Source organism: Pseudophryne corroboree, chromosome 1 (genome assembly GCF_028390025.1).
Source record: "Pseudophryne corroboree isolate aPseCor3 chromosome 1, aPseCor3.hap2, whole genome shotgun sequence".
Classification (NCBI taxonomy): Eukaryota; Metazoa; Chordata; class Amphibia; order Anura; family Myobatrachidae; genus Pseudophryne; species Pseudophryne corroboree.
Window position 1 is genome coordinate 989582454 of NC_086444.1, and position 24153 is coordinate 989606606.

Genomic DNA, 24153 nt, shown 5'->3' on the forward strand with positions numbered 1-24153 from the left:
ACCAAATATTCATAATGCCCTGAGTGGGTATTAAAGGCAGTCTTCCATTCATCCCCCTCTCTTATTCGGATTAGATTGTACGCACCGCGTAGGTCAATCTTAGAAAAAATGGTGGCAGTACGAAGCTGGTCAAACAAGACCGAAATGAGAGGCAGTGGGTATGAGTTTTTAATTGTGATACGGTTCAATTCCCTGAAGTCGATGCAGGGTCGCAACGAACCGTCCTTTTTACCCACGAAGAAGAACCCCGACCCAACTGGAGACTGTGAAGGTCTGATAAATCCCTTAGCCAAGTTCTCCTGAATGTACTCTGCCATAGCCTGAGTCTCAGGACGTGACAGGGAGTACAACCTGCTCTTGGGAAGCTTAGCATTTGGCAACAAATCAATGGCACAGTCATAGGGGCGATGGGGAGGTAGTACCTCTGCAACTTTTTTGGAGAACACGTCCGCAAAATCTGCATAACACCCTGGCAATCCTGGCAAATTTAGCTGCGAGAGCCTGACTGGAAGGCTCAAGCAACTCCTGAAACAATCAGTACCCCAACTAAGAATCTCCCCAGAGACCCAGTCAAATTGAGGATTGTGGGCCCTTAACCAGGGTAACCCCAACACCAATGGGGCAAAAGTACAGACAGTCACATAAAAGGACAATTTTTCAGAGTGTGTGGCTCCAATAAACAAAGAAATCTGGCTAGTGCAAGAGGTAATTTTACCTTGGGATAATGGTTCCCCGTTTAACCCACAAATCTCAATTTCCGATGCCAAGGGTACTAAGGGAACAGAGTGTTTCAGGGCGAATTGGCGGTCCATAAAAACCCCGTCTGCCCCACTGTCCACAAAGGCCTCAGTCTTGACAGTTTGACCGAGGATCTTCAAGGTCACCGGAATGATAAAAGTCTTCTTGGGAAATTCTGACTTCTGGCCTGACAGGATATTTCCCATCACCCTCAGGCCCTGAAGTTTTCCGGCTTTTCTGGGCATGATACTACCACATGACCTTTATTCCCACAGTACAAACACAACCCCTGCTGTCTCCTCCGCGTCTTCTCACGCGAGGAGAGGCGGGTAGCTCCAATCTGCATAGGCTCCTCAGAAAATTCCTCAGAGTCCGAGGTTCCCTTGGGAAGGAAGGAAATCTCAGTCTCCCTTTCAAGCCTACGCTCTCTCAGCCGTCTATCCACCCGGATGGATAACTGCATGAGCTGATCCAAGCTATCAGGCAAGGGATATTGTACCAGTTGGTCCTTTATCTGGTTAGAAAGACCTCTTCGGTACTGGTGTCTCAGGGCTGGGTCATTCCACTGGGTATCATGGGCCAACCTCCGAAACTCCGTACAGTAAACCTCAACTGGCCTTCGCCCTTGCTTAAGGATCGAAATCTGAGCCTCGGCTGAGGCCGTCTTGTCAGGGTCATCATACAACATGCCCAGTGCCGTAAAAAAAGCATCAACACTTTTAAGCGACGGACAGTCAGGCTGCAACCCATATGCCCAGACCTGTGGGTCTCCTTGTAGCAAGGAAATCACTATGCCCACCCGCTGAATCTCCGACCCAGAAGACTGAGGCCTAAGCCGGAAGTATAGCTTGCAGCTCTCCTTGAAACAAAAGAACTGCGAGCGATCTCCAGAAAAACGATCCGGGAGATTTACTTTCGGCTCCTTAACCCCTGCAGGTGCTGCTGCTGCGGGAGCTCCGCCAGCAGCCTGGGAGGTGTGCATTTTAATGGACAAATCATTAAATTGTCGGGTCAGGACCTGCACCTGATCGACCACCTGTTGCAACGTATTTTGAGGGGTATGCTCCATATTCCCACAAAATTTCAACAGGAGTATTGGGCTGCTGAATATGTTATGCACACCAGTGCCTGCAGGAAAGTACTGGTGTCAGAACTGTTATGCACTCCAGTGTCTGCAGGAATGTACTGGTGTTTGAACTGTTATGCGAAACAAATGGACTCACAGACAAACTGGGGAATATGACATAACGTACACAGAAGGTGATAGGGTAACAAAATACACACACAGTGAACAGAGAAGCCCAGAGGCTAAGGAACTGGGTATCTCCCTTGTATTAGAACTGCACAGATGGAAAAGCAAGATGTTGTGTTTTAATATGTAGAGAACCCGAAATGCTGTTGCTAAGGGCAACAGCAAAACCCTAAAGGGTTACCAACGGGTGTGGCAGTAAACTCCTTGGTCAGAGAAGGAATGATAGACACAAGGAGAATCTCCACAATCCTAATTCTCACTTGCAGTGCACAGGTTTTAGCTTACTGCCACTAAACTGACCCCTGACACCTAGCACAGTGAGACAGGATTTAGGCAGGCAAGTCTTAGAATACAGCCGCAAACTTGCTAAGTTCACAGAGTAGTAACAGAACCCCAGCAAGCTAAACGACTGACTCCAGTCTTACTGCTAGGTCTGGATTGGCAGAGTGTAATACCAAATCCCCAGGCCTATTTGCAGTAAGCAACAAACAAATACAAAGCTACACAGTACTGGCTAACTTTCATGAACTGACTAACCAACAAAGATTCAGCAGCATCTGCTTACTCTGAAAAGAGGCCTTATAAAGCAGGTGCTGTCCACGCCCCACTCAGACCTCACAGACTGTGAGCACAAAAACCAGCACCGGATCCCCTGCTGTGCACAGAGCCTATAACCACTGCACAGCAAAAGACCCGAACCGGAGTATCAGCTGCGCTCAGGTTACTCCACTAGCACTTGTCTCCCGGTTGCCATGACGACGTGGCAGCACAGGGCAGGAGACCCTAACACCTGCGTGACACTGCAGTGCCACTCCTAGATGGGCCAGGTGTTTGTGTCGGCCACTAGGGTCGCTTAGCTTACTCACACAGCTACCTCATTGCGCCTCTTTTTTTCTTTGCGTCATGTGCTGTTTGGGGAGTGTTTTTTGGAAGGGCCATCCTGCGTGACACTGCAGTGCCACTCCTAGATGGGCCAGGTGTTTGTGTCGGCCACTAGGGTCGCTTATCTTACTCACACAGCTACCTCATTGCGCCTCTTTTTTTCTTTGCGTCATGTGCTGTTTGGGGAGTGTTTTTTGGAAGGGCCATCCTGCGTGACACTGCAGTGCCACTCCTAGATGGGCCAGGTGTTTGTGTCGGCCACTAGGGTCGCTTATCTTACTCACACAGCTACCTCATTGCGCCTCTTTTTTTCTTTGCGTCATGTGCTGTTTGGGGAGTGTTTTTTGGAAGGGCCATCCTGCGTGACACTGCAGTGCCACTCCTAGATGGGCCAGGTGTTTGTGTCGGCCACTAGGGTCGCTTAGCTTAGTCATCCAGCGACCTCGGTGCAAATTTTAGGACTAAAAATAATATTGTGAGGTGTGAGGTGTTCATAATAGACTGAAAATGAGTGGAAATTATGGTTTTTGAGGTTAATAATACTTTGGGATCAATATGACCCCCAAATTCTATGATTTAAGCTGTTTTTTTAGTGTTTTTTGAAAAAAACACCCGAATCCAAAACACACCCGAATCCGACAAAAAAAATTCGGTGAGGTTTTGCCAAAACGCGGTCGAACCCAAAACACGGCCGCGGAACCGAACCCAAAACCAAAACACAAAACCCGAAAAATTTCAAGTGCACATCTCTAGTTTAAAGGTGCTGGAAAGAGGCAGTCAAATGGTTAATTCCATTCCCCTAATGGTGGAGACACCCTGATACTGCATAGTCTTGCAGGATCTCTGAGCCACCATGCGGTCATGTACCTTAACCACGGACTGAGAATATGAGGTACCTGTACAGTAGTATGATGTGAATATGGCTGCTTCTACTGCTATGGTCCGGCTATGCTGCTGTAGCGGTGGCCCACTGGTGCACTCGCGGCTGGTCGCACCTCTCAGACAGCTGTTTCGCAATGAGCTTCGTCAGTGAGACTTCTGGGTGCCATTAGTCACTAGCACTTTGGGAGAGCACACATGAACACACAGGAATCTGTAAGTACTAGCCACTGTGTATAGATGGTTAAATGATTATAGACTTGGATACAATTTATATTCATATTGAACAAATTCATTGTAGATTTATTCCACCTGTGGTTAAATCCATTGTTTATTTGAAGCTCACTCAAAGGGGGTAGGTATATACATATATTCATATATTTATTAAATATATTCACATTAAATATTTTGGGAATAACTGACCCCATTTTTGTTTAGGATTTTTCACCCGTTTTGATAGTTGGACCTTCACACATTATGAGTAGAGGTCCTATTGGTTCATAAGTAAGTCCTATAAGAGTTCATACAGGTACCGTATTTGCCGGCGTATAAGACGACTGGGCGTATAAGACGACCCCCAACATTTCCACTCAAAATATAGAGTTTGTTATATACTCGCCGTATAAGACTACCCCCTCTTCCGCACACCTTCCACACACCAAATAAAACGTAAAAGAACAAAGAAGTTTAAAACTTGCATCATATTTCTTTCTTTTTGCTGGTGCCATGATAGGGTTGATAGGCGTTTGACGGCTGGACTTTTTCTATGCTGTATTGTACTGTATTGTACTGTACAATGGTGCAGTACTGTGGTTGGCTGTTGGCTGTATACAAAGCCTGATTGGATTGGTCCCTGCTCCCTGTCTGCCCTCCCTGTCTCCCTGTCACTAGCAGCAGTCTATTAATACCAAGTGACATTACTATATTATGACCGCAAGGGGCGGGCCGGAGCGACGCTGCTTCCCGAGCAGAACGGGCTGGTCACGCCGAAAAGGCTGGCACCCCTGTATCGCCGCAGCCACGCTGATGACCCGCCGCGGCCGCAGTGCATCGGGAGGCACTGCGGCGTATACGACGTATAAGACGATCCCCAGCGTATAAGACGACCCCCGGCGTATAAGACGACCCCCCCACTTGGTGGCATGTTTTGCAGGGCCAAAAAGTCGTCTTATTCGCCAGCAAATACGGTATTTCTCCTCCTTATATGGAATGTAAATTGATTAAATGAAATTGTTTTTTAGAATTGCGGAACAAACCAGAACTATAAAGTGGCTTAATGGGCCCGAATATTCCTCTGATTGCCATTGTTTGAATTGATGTTGTAGGTATATACTGTTATGAAGCATCTGATTATAATCTGTACCTCATGAGTTATGAAGGAGATGGACCTGGTTTGGTATTCTATAGCACCACCCGGGTAGCATTCATGACTGTATGTCTCCATCTCCTCGGAATTTAATGTTTTGATAATGATTTAGGCAAGTATTGCTTCTGCTTTTGTAGTAGGGAGTGGAAAAGCAGGGTGCACCATCCAGCAATGCTGCTTCTCTGCATATGCCTATAGCCTTGATGCAGAGTGAGCGATATACTGTTTAAAGGTGCTGGAAAGAGACAGTCAAATGGTTAATTCCATTCGGAGGGGTAACTAAGGGGGGTCGAGCAGGGCACATGCCCTGGGCGCCGTGGCAGGCCCTGCAGAAGGGGGCGCCGCCGGCCAGGGCATCGTACCTGCTCGCCTGCCCCCGCCTCCATTAATGTGCTGCTGCTGCAGCCGAGTGCCTGCTGTGTGATAACGAGGAGCAGCAGCAGCAGCAGCAGCAGCAGAGAATAACCTGCTGACAGTGGGGGTCAGAGGAGCATGTGCTGAGCCCAGATTGGTGATCCCAGCACATGCTCATCTGACCCGATTAGGGGGCGGGGCTACATCAGCATTTTCTACAGCTCTTCTCCTGGGCCCTGGCTGGCAGCGTGGAAGAGGAGGGAGGAGCTGCTGGAGGCTACAAGTTATCAAAGGTGAGTGCACCTCTGTCTGCGTGTGTGTGTGTGTGTGTGTGTCCCTGAGTGTCTCCATGTCCCCCATCAGCAGTGTGTGTGTGTCTCCATGTCCCCCTCCCCCATCAGCAGTGTGTGTCTTCATGTCCCCCTCCCCACACCAGAGTGTCTCCATGCCCCCTACCCCCCATCAGAAGTGTGTGTGTCTCCATGTCCCCATCCCCCATCAGCAGTGTGTCTCCATGCCCCCCCATCAGCAGTGTGTGTGTTTGTCTCCATGTCTCCCTCCCCACACCAGAGTATCTCCATGCCCCCTACCCACCATCAGCTGTGTGTGTGTGTGTGTGTGTGTCTCCATGCCCCCCATCAGCAATGTGTGTGTCTCCATACCCCCCAACAGCAGTGTGTGTCTCCATGCCCCCTTCCCGCCAGCAGTGTGTCCCCATGCCCCCTCCCCACCAGCAGTATGTCCCCATGCCCCCTCCCCACCAGCAGTGTGTCTCCATGCCCCCTCGTTTAATACATCCCACCCTCTCTGTCAGAATGCCAGCACAGGGCGCTCAGGTGCGGTGCAGTCTCGCTGACTGCAGCAGCATGGGCTCCTAGCGCATGGGACACACACAGAGACACAGAGTGCGATGGCATGTGCTGAGTGACAACGCAGGGGGAGGTGATGGTGTGCTGTGTGACGACGCAGGAGGAGGTGATGGTGTGCTGTGTGATGACGCAGGGGGAGGTGATGGTGTGCTGAGTGACGATGCAGGGGGAGGTGATGGTGTGCTGAGTGACGACACAGGGGGAGGTGATGGTGTGCTGAGTGATGACGCAGGGGAGCTGATGGTGTGCTGAGTGATGACGCAGGGGGAGGTGATGGTGTGCTGAGTGATGACGCAGGGGGAGGTGATGGTGTGCTGAGTGATGACGCAGGGGGAGGTGATGGTGTGCTGAGTGATGATACAGGGGGAGGTGATGGTGTGCTGAGTGACGACGCAGGGTGATGTGATGGTGTGCTGAGTGACGACGTAGGGGGAGGTGATGGTGTGCTGAGTGACGACGCAGGGGGAGGTGATGGTGTGCTGTGTGACGACGCAGGGGGAAGTGATGGTGTGCTGAGTGACGACGCAGGGGGAGGTGATGGTGTGCTGAGTGACGAAGCAGGGGGAGGTGATGGTGTACTGAGTGACGAAGCAGGGGGAGGTGATGGTGTGCTGAGTGACGAAGCAGGGGAGGTGATGGTGTGCTGAGTGACGAAGCAGGGGGAGGTGATGGTGTGCTGAGTGATGATGCAGGGGGAGGTGATGGTGTGCTGAGTGACGACCAGGGGTAGGTGATGGTGTGATGAGTGACGACTCAGGGGCTAGGTGATGGTGTGCTGAGTGATGACGCAAGGGGAGCTGATGGTGTGCTGTGTGATGACGCAGGGGGAGGTGATGGTGTGCTGAGTGATGATACAGGGGGAGGTGATGGTGTGCTAAGTGACGACGCAGGGGGAGGTGATGGTGTGCTGAGTGACGACGTAGGGGGAGGTGATGGTGTGCTGAGTGACGACACAGGGGGAGGTTATGGTGTGCTGCGTGACGACGCAGGGGGAAGTGATGGTGTGCTGAGTGACGACGCAATGGGAGGTGATGGTGTGCTGAGTGACGAAGCAGGGGGAGGTGATGGTGTGCTGAGTGACGAAGCAGGGGGAGGTGATGGTGTGCTGAGTGACGAAGCAGGGGGAGGTGATGGTGTGCTGCGTGACGACGCAGGGGGAAGTGATGGTGTGCTGAGTGACGACGCAATGGGAGGTGATGGTGTGCTGAGTGACGAAGCAGGGGGAGGTGATGGTGTGCTGAGTGACGACCAGGGGTAGGTGATGGTGTGCTGAGTGACGACCAGGGGTAGGTGATGGTGTGCTGAGTGACGACTCAGGGGCTAGGTGATGGCGTGCTGAGAGACGACCAGAGGCGTAACTAAGGGGGGTCGAGCAGGCCCAGCAGAGGGGGGCGCCTCCGGCGGCCAGGGCATCATGCTCACTCGCACCCGCTACTATTGCTCAATGGTCTGGCACCCCCCCCCCCCCCACACACACACACACACACACACACACGTCTCCCATGCGATCCCATCATCGCTGTCTATGTGCTGCTGTTGTACACTGATAGCGATGATCGGATTGCTGCCCGGGTCACCCCCTCCTGCTGCGCCGCCGGACTCTTGACTCAGAGTCCGTTGTGGATGGCTGGCTGCCCAGCCCACCCCACCCCACCCGCCGTCATTTCCTTGTGGTGTGACATCAGCACGTCACACCGCGCGTCCTCCTTCCCTCCCTTCCCACCTGCCCTGCGCTGCCACTAACAGTACAGGACTGGAGCCCCTAGGACCGCCGGAGGAGAACATAGTGGTGGTGACACTGACAGTGTAAGTATATTTTCTATTTGTGTATATGTGTTCAGTGTGTTTGTGTATAATTGTGTATTTCCTGTGTTTGTGTATGTGTTCCATGTATGTGTTTTATGTGTGTGTATAAGGAAGTGTATGTGTTCTATGTGTGTGTATAAGTAAGTGTATGTGTTCTCTGGCTATGTGTGTGTTTTATGTGTGTGTGCGTGTGTGTGTGCGTGTGTGTGTGGAGAAGTGCCACATATATATATATATATATATATACTGTATATATATATATATATATATATATATATATACACATACCAGATAGATATACCCTTGTCCTGCGCTTTTTTGCTGCTGCCCTCTGATACGATCCTTCTGTTAGCCAGGACCAGACACAAAACACCTCAGAGCAATGAATCAGAGGGCGCTAATAATCACTTCCCAATTATACCAGCAATATAATTGACCACACCACATATATCAATTAATAGCAATTTATTAAAAGCACATAATGCAAACAGAGATAACCCTTTCAAGTACACAGTCAATAATTTGTGTCATAGATGAAATGAAGGGTATTGTTTCTCTCTCTTCAACCCTGAAGCATTTCGTCTTTTACGGACTTCTTCAGAGGGATGATCAAAGTAGCTGGTAAAGATATATACATTTCAGTAAATACTAGTGATGAGCGGGTTCGGTTTCTCGGAAACCGAACCCCCCCGAACTTCACTCTTTTTACACGGGTCCGAGCAGACTCGGATCCTCCCGCCTTGCTCTGCTAACCCGAGCGCGCCCGAACGTCATCATCCTGCTGTCGGATTCTCGCGAGATTCGGTTTCTATATAAGCAGCCGCGCGTCGCCGCCATTTTCACACGTGCATTGAGATTGATAGGGAGAGGACGTGGCTGGCGTCCTCTCCATTTAGTTATAGAGCCTTAGAGTTAGTTGATCTGATTGATTGCTACTGCTTAGCTTATTGTGGGGAGGATTGGGGAGCAGCTGTTACGACAGGAGGAGTACAGTGCAGAGTTTTGCTAGGTTTTTTTTTATCCGTTCTCTGCCTGAAAAAAACACTCCATACCATATCTGTGCTCAGCCTTAGTGTGCTGCATGATATATCTGACTGTGCTGAGTGCTCACACTGCTTAATTGTGGGGGAGACTGGGGAGCAGCTATAGCAGGAGTACAGTGCAGAGTTTTGCTGACAGTGACCACCAGTATACGTTTGTCTGCCTGAAAAACACTCCTGTGGTGTCTTTTTTTCTTTATACTATAAACGCAGTCTGCTGACAGTGTCCACCAGGTCCATTATACTGTATATAGCAGTACGGTAGGCCACTGCTGTACCTACCTCTGTGTCGTCACTCGTCGTCATACATAAAGTATACTAGTAGTATATCCATCCATCTACATTGTATACCTGTGGTGTCTTTTTTTTTTTATACTATAAACGCAGTCTGCTGACAGTGTCCACCAGGTCCATTATACTGTATATAGCAGTACGGTAGGCCACTGTTGTACCTACCTCTGTGTCATCACTCGTCGTCATGCATAAAGTATACTAGTAGTATATCCATCCATCTACATTGTATACCTGTGGTGTCTTTTTTTCTTTATACTATAAACGCAGTCTGCTGACAGTGTCCACCAGGTCCATAATACTGTATATAGCAGTACGGTAGGCTACTGCTGTACCTACCTCTGTGTCGTCACTCGTCGTCATACATAAAGTATACTAGTAGTATATCCATCCATCTACATTGTATACCTGTGGTGTCTTTTTTTCTTTATACTATAAACGCAGTCTGCTGACAGTGTCCACCAGGTCCATTATACTGTATATAGCAGTACGGTAGGCCACTGCTGTACCTACCTCTGTGTCGTCACTCGTCGTCATACATAAAGTATACTAGTAGTATATCCATCCATCTACATTGTATACCTGTGGTGTCTTTTTTTCTTTATACTATAAACGCAGTCTGCTGACAGTGTCCACCAGGTCCATAATACTGTATATAGCAGTACGGTAGGCCACTGCTGTACCTACCTCTGTGTCGTCACTCGTCGTCATACATAAAGTATACTAGTAGTATATCCATCCATCTACATTGTATACCTGTGGTGTCTTTTTTTCTTTATACTATAAACGCAGTCTGCTGACAGTGTCCACCAGGTCCATAATACTGTATATAGCAGTACGGTAGGCCACTGCTGTACCTACCTCTGTGTCGTCACTCGTCGTCATACATAAAGTATACTAGTAGTATATCCATCCATCTACATTGTATACCTGTGGTGTCTTTTTTTCTTTATACTATAAACGCAGTCTGCTGACAGTGTCCACCAGGTCCATTATACTGTATATAGCAGTACGGTAGGCCACTGCTGTACCTACCTCTGTGTCGTCACTCGTCGTCATACATAAAGTATACTAGTAGTATATCCATCCATCTACATTGTATACCTGTGGTGTCTTTTAGTTGTGCGCATTAAAATATGGAGAACAAAAATGTGGAGGTTAAAAAAATAGGGAAAGATCAAGATCCACTTCCAACTCGTGCTGAAGCTGCTGCCACTAGTCATGGCCGAGACGATGAAATGCCATGAACGTCGTCTGCCAAGGCCGATGCCCAATGTCATAGTACAGAGCATGTAAAATCCAAAACACAAAAGATCAGTAAAAAAATGACCCAAAAATCAAAATTAAAAGCGTCTGAGGAGAAGCGTAAACTTGCCAATATGCCATTTACGACACGGAGTGGCAAGGAACGGCTGAGGCCCTGGCCTATGTTCATGGCTAGTGGTTCAGCTTCACATGAGGATGGAAGCACTCAGCCTCTCGCTAGAAAAATGAAAAGACTTAAGCTGGCAAAAGCACAGCAAAGAACTGTGCGTTCTTCGAAATCACAAATCGCCAAGGAGAGTCCAATTGTGTCGGTTGCGATGCCTGACCTTCCCAACACTGGACGGGAAGAGCTTGCGCCTTCCACCATTTGCACGCCCCCTGCAAGTGCTGGAAGGAGCACCCGCAGTCCAGTTCCTGATAGTCAAATTGAAGATGTCAGTGTTGAAGTACACCAGGATGAGGATATGGGTGTTGCTGGCGCTGGGGAGGAAATTGACAAGGAGGATTCTGATGGTGAGGTGGTTTGTTTAAGTCAGGCACCCGGGGAGACACCTGTTGTCCGTGGGAGGAATATGGCCATTGACATGCCTGGTCAAAATACAAAAAAAATCAGCTCTTCGGTGTGGAATTATTTCAACACAAATGCGGACAACAGGTGTCAAGCCGTGTGTTGCCTTTGTCAAGCTGTAATAAGTAGGGGTAAGGACGTTAACCACCTCGGAACATCCTCCCTTATACGTCACCTGCAGCGCATTCATCATAAGTCAGTGACAAGTTCAAAAACTTTGGGCGACAGCGGAAGCAGTCCACTGACCAGTAAATCCCTTCCTCTTGTAACCAAGCTCACGCAAACCACACCACCAACTCCCTCAGTGTCAATTTCCTCCTTACCCAGGAAAGCCAATAGTCCTGCAGGCCATGTCACTGGCAAGTCTGACGAGTCCTCTCCTGCCTGGGATTCCTCCGATGCATCCTTGAGTGTAACGCCTACTGCTGCTGGCGCTGCTGTTGTTGCTGCTGGGAGTCGATGGTCATCCCAGAGGGGAAGTCGGAAGACCACTTGTACTACTTCCAGTAAGCAATTGACTGTCCAACAGTCCTTTGCGAGGAAGATGAAATATCACAGCAGTCATCCTGCTGCAAAGCGGATAACTGAGGCCTTGCCAGCCTGGGCGGTGAGAAACGTGGTTCCGGTATCCATCGTTACTTCAGAGCCAACTATAGACTTGATTGAGGTACTGTGTCCCCGGTACCAAATACCATCTAGGTTCCATTTCTCTAGGCAGGCGATACCGAGAATGTACACAGATGTCAGAAAAAGATTCACCAGTGTCCTAAAAAATGCAGTTGTACCCAATGTCCACTTAACCACGGACATGTGGACAAGTGGAGCAGGGCAGACTCAGGACTACATGACTGTGACAGCCAACTGGGTAGATGTATTGCCTCCCGCAGCAAGAACAGCAGCGGCGGCACCAGTAGCAGCATCTCACAAACGTCAACTCGTTCCTAGGCAGGCTACGCTTTGTATCACCGGTTTCCAGAATACGCACACAGCTGAAAACCTCTTACGGCAGCTGAGGAAGATCATCTCAGAATGGCTTACCCCAATTGGAATCTCCTGGGGATTTGTGGCATCGGACAACGCCAGCAATATTGTGCGTGCATTACATCTGGGCAAATTCCCATGTTTTGCACATACCTTGAATTTGGTGGTGCAGAATTATTTAAAAAACGACAGGGGCGTGCAAGAGATGCTGTCGGTGGCCAGAAGAATTGCGGGCCACTTTCGGCATACAGGCACCGCGTACAGAAGACTGGAGCACCACCAAAAACACCTGAACCTGCCCTGCCATCATCTGAAGCAAGAGGTGGTAACGAGGTGGAATTCAACCCTCTATATGCTTCAGAGGATGGAGGAGCAGCAAAAGGCCATTCAAGCCTATACATCTGCCCACGATATAGGCAAAGGAGGTGGAATGCACCTGTCTCAAGCGCAGTGGAGAATGATTTCAACGTTGTGCAAGGTTCTGCAACCTTTTGAACTTGCCACACGTGAAGTCAGTTCAGACACTGCCAGCCTGAGTCAGGTCATTCCCCTCATCAGGCTTTTGCAGAAGAAGCTGGAGGCATTGAAGGAGGAGCTAAAACAGAGCGATTCCGCTAGGCATGTGGGACTTGTGGATGGAGCCCTTCATTCGCTTAACCAGGATTCACGAGTGGTCAATCTGTTGAAATCAGAGCACTACATTTTGGCCACCGTGCTCGATCCTAGATTTAAAACCTACGTTGTATCTCTCTTTCCGGCAGACACAAGTCTGCAGAGGTTCAAAGACCTGCTGGTGAGAAAATTGTCAAGTCAAGCGGAACGTGACCCGTCACCATCTCCTCCTTCACATTCTCCCGCAACTGGGGGTGCGAGGAAAAGGCTAAGAATTCCGAGCCCACCCGCTGGCGGTGATGCAGGGCAGTCTGGAGCGAGTACTGACATCTGGTCCGGACTGAAGGACCTGCCAACGATTACTGACATGTCGTCTACTGTCACTGCATATGATTCTGTCACCATTGAAAGAATGGTGGAGGATTATATGAGTGACCGCATCCAAGTAGGCACGTCAGACAGTCCGTACGTATACTGGCAGGAAAAAGAGGCAATTTGGAGGCCCTTGCAGAAACTGGCTTTATTCTACCTAGGTTGCCCTCCCTCCAGTGTGTACTCCGAAAGAGTGTTTAGTGCCGCCACTCACCTTGTCAGCAATCGGCGTATGAGGTTACATCCAGAAAATGTGGAGAAGATGATGTTCATTAAAATTAATTATAATCAATTCCTCCGTGGAGACATTCACCAGCAGCAATTGCCTCCAGAAAGTACACGGGGACCTGAGATGGTGGATTCCAGTGGGGACGAATAAATAATCTGTGAGGAGGGGGATGTACACAGTGAAAGGGGTGATGAATCGGACGATGATGATGAGGTGGACATCTTGCCTCCGTAGAGCCAGTTTGTGCAAGGAGAGATTGATTGCTTCTTTTTTGGTGGGGGCCAGAACCAACCAGTCATTTCAGTCACAGTCGTGTGGCAGACCCTGTCGCTGAAATGATGGGTTCGTTAAAGTGTGCATGTCCTGTTTATACAACATAAGGGTGGGTGGGAGGGCCCAAGGACAATTCCATCTTGCACCTCTTTTTTCTTTCATTTTTCTTTGCGTCATGTGCTGTTTGGGGAGTATTTTTTTGAAGGGCCATCCTGCGTGACACTGCAGTGCCACTCCTAGATGGGCCAGGTGTTTGTGTCGGCCACTTGGGTCGCTTATCTTAGTCACACAGCTACCTCATTGTGCCTCTTTTTTTCTTTGCGTCATGTGCTGTTTGGGGAGTATTTTTTGAAGGGCCATCCTGCGTGACACTGCAGTGCCACTCCTAGATGGGCCAGGTGTTTGTGTCGGCCACTTGGTTCGCTTAGCTTAGTCATCCAGCGACCTCGGTGCAAATTTTAGGACTAAAAATAATATTGTGAGGTGTGAGGTGTTCAGAATAGACTGAAAATGAGTGGAAATTATGGTTATTGAGGTTAATAATACTATGGGATCAAAATGACCCCCAAATTCTATGATTTAAGCTGTTTTTTAGGGTTTTTTGAAAAAAACACCCGAATCCAAAACACATCCGAATCCGACAAAAAAATGTTGGTGAGGTTTTGCCAAAACCCGTTCGAACCCAAAACACGGCCGCGGAACCGAACCCAAAACCCAAAAAATTGCCGGTGCACATCACTAGTAAATACACAAATAAAAATCCAAAACCATAAAAATTATAGTAAAAAATGGACAAACGATAATAACATTATTACCAAAAAGGAGAGATTAGGACATATGATAAAATAATCAAATCATTATCAAAACATAAAATTCCGAGGAGATGGAGACATACAGTCATGAATGCTACCCGGGTGGTGCTATAGAATACCAAACCAGGTCCATCTCCCTCATAACTCATGAGGTACAGATTATAATCAGATGCTTCATAACAGTACATACCTACAACATCAATTCAAACAATGACAATCAGAGGAATATTCGGGCCCATTAAGCCACTTTATAGTTCTGGTTTGTTCCGCAATTCTAAAAAAAAATTTCATTTAATCAATTTACATTCCATATAAGGAGGAGAAATACCTGTATGAACTCTTATAAGGACTTACTTATGAACCAATAGGACCTCTACTCATAATGTGTGATGGTCCAACTATCAAAACGGGTGAAAAATCCTAAACAAAAATGGGGTCAGTTATTCCCAAAATATGTAATGTAAATATATTTAATAAATATATGAATATATGTATATTAGAGATGAGCGCCTGAAATTTTTCGGGTTTTGTGTTTTGGCTTTGGGTTCGGTTCCGCGGCCGTGTTTTGGGTTCGAACGCGTTTTGGCAAAACCTCACCGAATTTTTTTTGTCGGATTCGGGTGTGTTTTGGATTCGGGTGTTTTTTTCAAAAAACACTAAAAAACAGCTTCAATCATAGAATTTGGGGGTCATTTTGATCCCAAAGTATTATTAACCTCAAAAACCATAATTTACACTCATTTTCAGTCTATTCTGAATACCTCACACCTCACAATATTATTTTTAGTCCTAAAATTTGCACCGAGGTCGCTGTGTGAGTAAGATAAGCGACCCTAGTGGCCGACACAAACACCGGGCCCATCTAGGAGTGGCACTGCAGTGTCACGCAGGATGTCCCTTCCAAAAAACCCTCCCCAAACAGCACATGACGCAAAGAAAAAAAGAGGCGCAATGAGGTAGCTGTGTGAGTAAGATTAGCGACCCTAGTGGCCGACACAAACACCGGGCCCATCTAGGAGTGGCACTGCAGTGTCACGCAGGATGTCCCTTCCAAAAAACCCTCCCCAAACAGCACATGACGCAAAGAAAAAAAGAGGCGCAATGAGGTAGCTGACTGTGTGAGTAAGATTAGCGACCCTAGTGGCCGACACAAACACCGGGCCCATCTAGGAGTGGCACTGCAGTGTCACGCAGGATGTCCCTTCCAAAAAACCCTCCCCAATCAGCACATGATGCAAAGAAAAAGAAAAGAAAAAAGAGGTGCAAGATGGAATTGTCCTTGGGCCCTCCCACCCACCCTTATGTTGTATAAACAAAACAGGACATGCACACTTTAACCAACCCATCATTTCAGTGACAGGGTCTGCCACACGACTGTGACTGATATGACGGGTTGGTTTGGACCCCCCCCAAAAAAGAAGCAATTAATCTCTCCTTGCACAAACTGGCTCTACAGAGGCAAGATGTCCACCTCATCTTCACCCTCCGATATATCACCGTGTACATCCCCCTCCTCACAGATTATCAATTCGTCCCCACTGGAATCCACCATCTCAGCTCCCTGTGTACTTTGTGGAGGCAATTGCTGCTGGTCAATGTCTCCGCGGAGGAATTGATTATAATTCATTTTAATGAACATCATCTTCTCCACATTTTCTGGATGTAACCTCGTACGCCGATTGCTGACAAGGTGAGCGGCGGCACTAAACACTCTTTCGGAGTACACACTTGTGGGAGGGCAACTTAGGTAGAATAAAGCCAGTTTGTGCAAGGGCCTCCAAATTGCCTCTTTTTCCTGCCAGTATAAGTACGGACTGTGTGACGTGCCTACTTGGATGCGGTCACTCATATAATCCTCCACCATTCTATCAATGTTGAGAGAATCATATGCAGTGACAGTAGACGACATGTCCGTAATCGTTGTCAGGTCCTTCAGTCCGGACCAGATGTCAGCATCAGCAGTCGCTCCAGACTGCCCTGCATCACCGCCAGCGGGTGGGCTCGGAATTCTGAGCCTTTTCCTCGCACCCCCAGTTGCGGGAGAATGTGAAGGAGGAGATGTTGACAGGTCGCGTTCCGCTTGACTTGACAATTTTGTCACCAGCAGGTCTTTCAACCCCAGCAGACCTGTGTCTGCCGGAAAGAGAGATCCAAGGTAGGCTTTAAATCTAGGATCGAGCACGGTGGCCAAAATGTAGTGCTCTGATTTCAACAGATTGACCACCCGTGAATCCTTGTTAAGCGAATTAAGGGCTGCATCCACAAGTCCCACATGCCTAGCGGAATCGCTCCCTTTTAGCTCCTTCTTCAATGCCTCCAGCTTCTTCTGCAAAAGCCTGATGAGGGGAATGACCTGACTCAGGCTGGCAGTGTCTGAACTGACTTCACGTGTGGCAAGTTCAAAGGGCATCAGAACCTTGCACAACGTTGAAATCATTCTCCACTGCACTTGAGACAGGTGCATTCCACCTACTATATCGTGCTCAATTGTATAGGCTTGAATGGCCTTTTGCTGCTCCTCCAACCTCTGAAGCATATAGAGGGTTGAATTCCACCTCGTTACCACTTCTTGCTTCAGATGATGGCAGGGCAGGTTCAGTAGTTTTTGGTGGTGCTCCAGTCTTCTGTACGTGGTGCCTGTACGCCGAAAGTGTCCCGCAATTTTTCTGGCCACCGACAGCATCTCTTGCACGCCCCTGTCGTTTTTTAAAAAATTCTGCACCACCAAATTCAAGGTATGTGCAAAACATGGGACGTGCTGGAATTTCCCCATATTTAATGCACACACAATATTGCTGGCGTTGTCCGATGCCACAAATCCACAGGAGAGTCCAATTGGGGTAAGCCATTCCGCGATGATCTTCCTCAGTTGCCGTAAGAGGTTTTCAGCTGTGTGCGTATTCTGGAAAGCGGTGATACAAAGCGTAGCCTGCCTAGGAAAGAGTTGGCGTTTGCGAGATGCTGCTACTGGTGCCGCCGCTGCTGTTCTTGCGGCGGGAGTCCATACATCTACCCAGTGGGCTGTCACAGTCATATAGTCCTGACCCTGCCCTGCTCCACTTGTCCACATGTCCGTGGTTAAGTGGACATTGGGTACAACTGCATTTTTTAGGACACTGGTGAGTCTTTTTCTGACGTCCGTGTACATTCTCGGTATCGCCTGCCTAGAGAAGTGGAACCTAGATGGTATTTGGTAACGGGGGCACACTGCCTCAATAAATTGTCTAGTTCCCTGTGAACTAACGGCGGATACCGGACGCACGTCTAACACCAACATAGTTGTCAAGGACTCAGTTATCCGCTTTGCAGTAGGATGACTGCTGTGATATTTCATCTTCCTCGCAAAGGACTGTTGAACAGTCAATTGCTTACTGGAAGTAGTACAAGTGGGCTTACGACTTCCCCTCTGGGATGACCATCGACTCCCAGCGGCAACAACAGCAGCGCCAGCAGCAGTAGGCGTTACACGCAAGGATGCATCGGAGGAATCCCAGGCAGGAGAGGACTCGTCAGAATTGCCAGTGACATGGCCTGCAGGACTATTGGCATTCCTGGGGAAGGAGGAAATTGACACTGAGGGAGTTGGTGGGGTGGTTTGCGTGAGCTTGGTTACAAGAGGAAGGGATTTACTGGTCAGTGGACTGCTTCCGCTGTCACCCAAAGTTTTTGAACTTGTCACTGACTTATTATGAATGCGCTGCAGGTGACGTATAAGGGAGGATGTTCCGAGGTGGTTAACGTCCTTACCCCTACTTATTACAGCTTGACAAAGGGAACACACGGCTTGACACCTGTTGTCCGCATTTCTGGTGAAATACCTCCACACCGAAGAGCTGATTTTTTTGGTATTTTCACCTGGCATGTCAACGGCCATATTCCTCCCACGGACAACAGGTGTCTCCCCGGGTGCCTGACTTAAACAAACCACCTCACCATCAGAATCCTCCTGGTCAATTTCCTCCCCAGCGCCAGCAACACCCATATCCTCCTCATCCTGGTGTACTTCAACACTGACATCTTCAATCTGACTATCAGGAACTGGACTGCGGGTGCTCCTTCCAGCACTTGCAGGGGGCGTGCAAATGGTGGAAGGCGCATGCTCTTCACGTCCAGTGTTGGGAAGGTCAGGCATCGCAACCGACACAATTGGACTCTCCTTGTGGATTTGGGATTTCGAAGAATGCACAGTTCTTTGCTGTGCTGCTTTTGCCAGCTTGAGTCTTTTCATTTTTCTAGCGAGAGGCTGAGTGCTTCCATCCTCATGTGAAGCTGAACCACTAGCCATGAACATAGGCCAGGGCCTCCGCCGTTCCTTGCCACTCCGTGTGGTAAATGGCATATTGGCAAGTTTACGCTTCTCCTCCGACAATTTTATTTTAGGTTTTGGAGTCCTTTTTTTACTGATATTTGGTGTTTTGGATTTGACATGCTCTGTACTATGACATTGGGCATCGGCCTTGGCAGACGACGTTGCTGGCATTTCATCGTCTCGGCCATGACTAGTGGCAGCAGCTTCAGCACGAGGTGGAAGTGGATCTTGATCTTTCCCTAATTTTGGAACCTCAACATTTTTGTTCTCCATATTTTAATAGGCACAACTAAAAGGCACCTCAGGTAAACAATGGAGATGGATGGATTGGATACTAGTATACAATTATGGACGGGCTGCCGAGTGCCGACACAGAGGTAGCCACAGCCGTGAACTACCGCACTGTACTGTGTCTGCTGCTAATATATAGACTGGTTGATAAAGAGATAGTATACTCGTAACTAGTATGTATGTATAAAGAAAGAAAAAAAAACCACGGTTAGGTGGTATATACAATTATGGACGGGCTGCCGAGTGCCGACACAGAGGTAGCCACAGCCGTGAACTACCGCACTGTACTGTGTCTGCTGCTAATATATAGACTGGTTGATAAAGAGATAGTATACTCGTAACTAGTATGTATGTATAAAGAAAGAAAAAAAAACCACGGTTAGGTGGTATATACAATTATGGACGGGCTGCCGAGTGCCGACACAGAGGTAGCCACAGCCGTGAACTACCGCACTGTACTGTGTCTGCTGCTAATATATAGACTGGTTGATAAAGAGATAGTATACTCGTAACTAGTATGTATGTATAAAGAAAGAAAAAAAAACCACGGTTAGGTGGTATATACAATTATGGACGGGCTGCCGAGTGCCGACACAGAGGTAGCCACAGCCGTGAACTACCGCACTGTACTGTGTCTGCTGCTAATATATAGACTGGTTGATAAAGAGATAGTATACTCGTAACTAGTATGTATGTATAAAGAAAGAAAAAAAAACCACGGTTAGGTGGTATATACAATTATGGACGGGCTGCCGAGTGCCGACACAGAGGTAGCCACAGCCGTGAACTACCGCACTGTACTGTGTCTGCTGCTAATATATAGACTGGTTGATAAAGAGATAGTATACTCGTAACTAGTATGTATGTATAAAGAAAGAAAAAAAAACCACGGTTAGGTGGTATATACAATTATGGACGGGCTGCCGAGTGCCGACACAGAGGTAGCCACAGCCGTGAACTACCGCACTGTACTGTGTCTGCTGCTAATATAGACTGGTTGATAAAGAGATAGTATACTCGTAACTAGTATGTATGTATAAAGAAAGAAAAAAAAACCACGGTTAGGTGGTATATACAATTATGGACGGGCTGCCGAGTGCCGACACAGAGGTAGCCACAGCCGTGAACTACCGCACTGTACTGTGTCTGCTGCTAATATATAGACTGGTTGATAAAGAGATAGTATACTCGTAACTAGTATGTATGTATAAAGAAAGAAAAAAAAACCACGGTTAGGTGGTATATACAATTATGGACGGGCTGCCGAGTGCCGACACAGAGGTAGCCACAGCCGTGAACTACGGCACTGTACTGTGTCTGCTGCTAATATATAGACTGGTTGATAAAGAGATAGTATACTCGTAACTAGTATGTATGTATAAAGAAAGAAAAAAAAACCACGGTTAGGTGGTATATACAATTATGGACGGGCTGCCGAGTGCCGACACAGAGGTAGCCACAGCCGTGAACTACCGCACTGTACTGTGTCTGCTGCTAATATAGACTGGTTGATAAAGAGATAGTATACTCGTAACTAGTATGTATGTATAAAGAAAGAAAAAAAAACCACGGTTAGGTGGTATATACAATTATGGACGGGCTGCCGAGTGCCGACACAGAGGTAGCCACAGCCGTGAACTACCGCACTGTACTGTGTCTGCTGCTAATATATAGACTGGTTGATAAAGAGATAGTATACTCGTAACTAGTATGTATGTATAAAGAAAGAAAAAAAAACCACGGTTAGGTGGTATATACAATTATGGACGGGCTGCCGAGTGCCGACACAGAGGTAGCCACAGCCGTGAACTACCGCACTGTACTGTGTCTGCTGCTAATATAGACTGGTTGATAAAGAGATAGTATACTACTAATATTATATATACTGGTGGTCAGGTCACTGGTCACTAGTCACACTGGCAGTGGCACTCCTGCAGCAAAAGTGTGCACTGTTTAATTTTAATATAATATTATGTACTCCTGGCTCCTGCTATAACCTATAACTGGCACTGCAGTAGTGCTCCCCAGTCTCCCCCACAATTATAAGCTGTGTGAGCTGAGCAGTCAGACAGATATATAATATATATAGATGATGCAGCACACTGGCCTGAGCCTGAGCAGTGCACACAGATATGGTATGTGACTGACTGAGTCACTGTGTGTATCGCTTTTTTCAGGCAGAGAACGGATATATTAAATAAACTGCACTGTGTGTCTGGTGGTCACTCACTATATAATATATTATGTACTCCTGGCTCCTGCTATAACCTATAACTGGCACTGCAGTAGTGCTCCCCAGTCTCCCCCACAATTATAAGCTGTGTGAGCTGAGCAGTCAGACAGATATATATAATATTATATATAGATAATAGATGATGCAGCACACTGGCCTGAGCCTGAGCAGTGCACACAGATATGGTATGTGACTGAGTCACTGTGTGCTGTGTATCGCTTTTTTCAGGCAGAGAACGGATTATAAATAAAAGTGGTGGTCACTGGTCACTATCAGCAAAACTCTGCACTGTACACTACTGAGTACTCCTAATGCTCCCCAAAATTAGTAAATCAAGTGTCTCTCTAATCTATTCTAATTCTAAACGGAGAGGACGCCAGCCACGTCCTCTCCCTATCAATCTCAATGCACGTGTGAAAATGGCGGCGACGCGCGGCTCCTTATATAGAATCCGAGTCTCGCGATAGAATCCGAGCCTCGCGAGAATCCGACAGCGTCATGATGACGTTCGGGCGCGCTCGGGTTAACCGAGCAAGGCGGGAAGATCCGAGTCGCTCGGACCCGTGAAAAAAAACATGAAGTTCTGGCGGGTTCGGATTCAGAGAAACCGAACCCGCTCATCTCTAATGTATATACCTACCCCCTTCGGGTGAGCTTCAAATAAACAATGGATTTAACCACAGGTGGATAAAATCTACAATGAATTTGTTCAATATGAATATAAATTGTATCCAAGTCTATAATCATTTAACCATCTATACACAGTGGCTAGTACTTACAGATTCCTGTGTGTTCATGTGTGCTCTCCCAAAGTGCTAGTGACTAATGGCACCCAGAAGTCTCACTGACGAAGCTCATTTGTAAACAGCTGTCTGAGAGGTGCGTCCGGCCGCGAGTGCGCCAGTGGGCCACCGCTACAGCAGCATAGCCGGACCATAGCAGCAGAAGCAGCCATATTCACATCACACAACTGTACAGGTACCTCATATACTCAATCCGTGGTTAATGTACATGACCGCATGGTGGCTCAGAGATCCTGCAAGACTATGCAGTATCAGGGTGTCTCCACCATTAAGGGAATGGAATTAACCATTTGACTGCCTCTTTCCAGCACCTTTAAACAGTATATCACTCACTCTGCATCAAGGCTATAGGCATATGCAGAGAAGCAGCATTGCTGGATGGTGGGTGCACCCTGCTTTTCCACTCCCTTCTACTACCTCATCTATATACTTATTCTATGCTCTCATTGTGATTGGTAATCTTGGGGACCCTTGCGCTGATTTGACAAGGTGACCCAGACTATCACCACAAAAGCAGAAACAATACTTGCCTAAATTTCTAACCCTGAGGTGCACAAGGAACACGCTCACTCACTGTACTAATGCCTAGCACACAGTGAGGAGCAGCTGTTCCGCTGGCACCAAAGACAGGTGTGTCTCCATACTTATATCTGTACACTGGTAAACAGACATATGGTGTAAAAATTGCAAGGAATACCTGTTTTACTTAATATTTGCAGATGAGATTAATTCAATGAAAAGCTTGTCTTTTCTCTTACGTCTTAGAGGATGCTGGGGTCCATTTTAGTACCATGGGGTATAGACGGTTCTGCAGGAGCCTTCGGCACTTTAAGGCTTTTCAACAGTGTGAACTGGCTCCTCCCTCTATACACCTCCTCCAGACCTCAGTTTTGAAAATGTGCCCAGGATACTGGATGCACACTAGTGGAGCTCTACAGAGCTTTGCTGGAAAAAGACTTTCTTAGGTTTTTTATTTTACAGGGAAGCTGCTGGCAACAGCTTCCCTGCTTCGTGGGACTTAGAGGGGGGGAAGTAAGAACCAACTTCTCAATTAGTTAATGGTTCTGCTTCCGCTGACAGGACACCATTAGCTCCTGAAGGGTATTGAACACAGCCCAAGCCTGGCCAGCGTTCACTCCCACAGTACTGCCGCCACCCCCTAACAGAGCCAGAAGTCAGAAGGCTGGTGAGTATACTACCGGAGTCCTGCAGAGAGGGGATCCTCCGGTCATCTTTGGTGGCATACAGATACACGGGCAGCGGAGGGACGCTGCGCGCCATGTCTCTCAGCACAAGGGTGAAAAGCGCGGGGGGGGGGGGGGGGCGCTCTGAGGGCATGTTTTAAAACCTTACTCTCACTGGCAAAAAGGGTACATACATGTACAGCCGCTGATGTGCCATCCCCAGCCAGTAAAAATATTACATTGCTGAGGCTGAATGGCGGGGCTTTCTCCTCAGACTTGCCAGAACACTCACTGGGTGCCATTTTCTCCTGCAGAAACTCCAGTGTGAAGCTCCTGAACGCTGTTTCTCCTCATGACAACGCTGATACAAGTACAGGGTGTTATGGAAGGGGCAGAGAGTGTTCATTATAATTAGGTCTGTGGACCTATTATTGGTATATGCGCTGTAAGTGGGTAGTATTTCCACAATTCACAATAAGGCGCAGTGTGTGGACTGGCAAATCCCTTTGTGTCTCTGTGACAGACTTTAGTGTGGGTCTGTCCCCAATAGCTCCCCTGTGTGATAAGGGTGTGTGTGTGTGTGTGTGTGTGTGTGTGTGTGTGTGTGTGTACACAAGTGTGTAACATGTCAGACATTGGGGAGGGTTCTTCCCAGGAAGAACCCATTTTAGATGCACAAGAGGGTAATGTGGTGGCCCTTCCCTCTCAGAAAGAGCCGGAGTGGGTGCGAATGTTGTAAAAGA

The 24153-nt window shown here is 47.9% G+C and overlaps 1 long non-coding RNA gene across 1 annotated transcript in view; it reads left to right on the forward strand.

The window, feature by feature from the left end:
• Window positions 1–5688: 5688 nt before the first annotated feature.
• Window positions 5689–24153, forward strand: part of LOC134921338 (uncharacterized) — a 100175-nt gene continuing 81710 nt past the window's right edge. The window contains exon 1 of the long non-coding RNA XR_010177477.1: window positions 5689–5764. This is a non-coding gene — a long non-coding RNA (uncharacterized LOC134921338). The remainder of the gene's footprint in view (window positions 5765–24153) is intronic.